Source organism: Colobus angolensis, unplaced genomic scaffold (genome assembly GCF_000951035.1).
Source record: "Colobus angolensis palliatus isolate OR3802 unplaced genomic scaffold, Cang.pa_1.0 Scaffold282, whole genome shotgun sequence".
Taxonomy (NCBI): domain Eukaryota; kingdom Metazoa; phylum Chordata; class Mammalia; order Primates; family Cercopithecidae; genus Colobus; species Colobus angolensis.
In genome coordinates, this window is record NW_012116066.1 from 176559 (window position 1) to 179189 (window position 2631).

The 2631-nt window shown below is 40.3% G+C and overlaps 1 protein-coding gene across 1 annotated transcript in view; it reads left to right on the forward strand.

Annotated features, from left to right (window-relative positions):
- Nucleotides 1–2631, forward strand: part of UPF3B (UPF3 regulator of nonsense transcripts homolog B (yeast)) — a 21318-nt gene that overhangs the window by 2507 nt on the left and 16180 nt on the right. The window lies entirely within an intron of this gene.

Genomic DNA, 2631 nt, shown 5'->3' on the forward strand with positions numbered 1-2631 from the left:
GTGAAACCCTGTCTCTACTAAAAATACAAAAATTTAGCCGGGCATGGTGGCGGGTGCCTGTAGTCCCAGCTACTCGGGAGGCTGAAGCAGGACAATGGCGTAAACCCAGGAGGCGGAGCTTGCAGTGAGCCAAGGTCGCGCCACTGCACTCCAGCCTGGGCGACAGAGCCAGACTCTGTTCCAAAAAAAAAAAACAAAAGAAGAAACTTGATACATCTCGCCTGTAATCCCAGCACTTTGGGATGCCGAGGCAAGTGGATCACGAGGTCAGGAGATCGAGACCAGCCTGGCCAACATGGTGAAACCCCGTCTCTACTAAAAATACTAAAAAAAATTAGCCAAACGCGGCCCTGTAATCCCAGCTACTCAGGAGGCTGAGGCAGAAGAATCGCTTGAACCCGGGAGGCAGAGGTTGCAGTGAGCTGAGATCACGCCACTGCACTCCAGACTGGCGACAGAGCCAGACTCTGTCTCAAAAAAAAAAAACTTGATACTTCTCTTACTTTATATCTAGAAAGGTCCAGTCTATAGGCAAGACACGTTTCTGCTTTAACACTCTATTATATGCTACCTACAACATTTAGCCAGAGAATGTCTAAGCTGCCATTTGCCACTTTTCTTTTTGGTTTGCAATTATAGGTAAATAATGTGTCTTCTTGTTTAGTTTTGATTTTTTCAATATTCCTTCAAAGTTGGTAAAAATTAAATTTTTGTCAGGGACTATGCCAGTAAAAATTGAAGGATTGCCAGTGTTTGTCCAACTTTTATTAATCTCCCCAAGCCAGCTATTTTTCCACTTCAACTATTTTATTCCAGTAGATATATAACTAGATTCTAGTTACTTAGCCTGGAAATCTGAGTTGTGTTTAATTTTTTCCTTTTTTAAAATCTCTTACATGTAAGTTATGAATCTTGTCAATTTATTGTTTATCTTTTGAGACAGGGTCTCCACCCAGGTTGGAGTGCTGTGCCGCAATCACAGCCCGCTGCAGCCTGGAATTCCTGGACTCAAGCAACCCTCCCACCTCAGCCTCCTGAGTAGCTGGGACTACAGATGCGTGTCACCATGCCTGGCTAATTTTCTTTAAATTTTTTTATAGAGATGGGGTCTTGCTATGTTACCCAGGCTAGTCTTGAACTCCTGGGTTCAAGTGATCCCCCGACCTCAGCCTCCCAAAGTGCTGGGATTACAGGTGCAGGCCACCGTACCCAGCCCAACACCACTTATTAAAGAGACTATCTTTTCCCCATTGTGGTTTTTGTTTGTTTGTTTGTTTTGTTTTGTTTTTAAATCTTAGAGATAAGGTCTGCTTATATTGCCCAGGCTGGATTTTATTGTTTTTTTAATATCTTATTCACCTAGACTTACAGTCACACTTTATGTTCTCATCACTTAATGTCTAGACAACCACTGTCTCTAAACTTACAGGATTTTACATTTTTTCCATTCTTGTATAATTATAATTATATTGCCATGAAATTAATCTTTTTGAAAATAATGATTTAAATTAACGGTTGGGGGAAAAAAGTCCAAACTCCTTAGCCTGGTAGTCAGGGTCCTCCATATTCTGGCCTCACTTCTGTTTCTTCAGCCTGTCTTCCACAATTTCCCTCTGTTTCAGTCTGGATTATCTATTCCTTCTCAAATATATTTTGGTTTTTGGTTTGTATTTTTGTTTTTTTCATTTTCTTTTCTTTTTTTCTTTTCTTTTCTTTTTTTTTTTTTTGAGACAGAGCCTTACTCTGTCACCCAGGCTGGAGTACAGTGGCACAATCTTGGCTCATTACAACCTCCGCCTTCTGGGTTCAAGCAATTCTCGTTCCTCAGCCTGTCGACTTAGCTGGGATTACAGGTATGTGCCACCACACCCAGCTAATTTTTGTAATTTTAGTAGGGATGGGGTTTTACCATGTTGACCAGGCTGGTCTCGAACTCCTGGCCTCAAGCAATCCACTCGCCTCAGCCTCCCGAAGTGCTGGAATTACAGGCATGAGCTACCATGCCTGGCCTGATATATCACAGTTTTGAAGCTAATCTGATTCTGTGCTCACTGGGATTCCCAACATAATTTTTCCTCCATGACTGCTTTGCAATGCCTTCTGGTCAATTCTATTTATTTTTATTTTTTTGCTTGTGTCTATATGCCAATGATTTAAGGATAGGATACCTTGTTTTTGACATTCTGTGACAGGGTGCTTGTGAATTTTTTTCCCATTAGTCACTTGAGGGTTTTATATTGAAACATAACTCACCTGTACTAAAATTCATCCTCTTAAAGCATACAATTCAGTGGTTTCTGGTATATTCACAAAGTAGTACAACCATCAGTACTAATTCCAGAATGTTTTCATCCCTCCAAAAAGAAACCCATATCTATTAGTAGTTACCTCCCATTCTCTCCCTCCAGCCCCTGGCAACCACTAATCTACTTTATGTATCTATGATTTCCCTCCATTTCATATAAATGTAATCATACAATATGTGGTCTTTTCTGACTGGCTTTTTTTACCTAGCACAATGTTTTCAAGGTCCATCCATGTTATAACATATAACATGTCATTACCTCATTCCTTCTGCATTTTTCTTTTTTTAACGGAGTCTCGCTCTTTTTTTTTTTTTTTTTTTTTTTT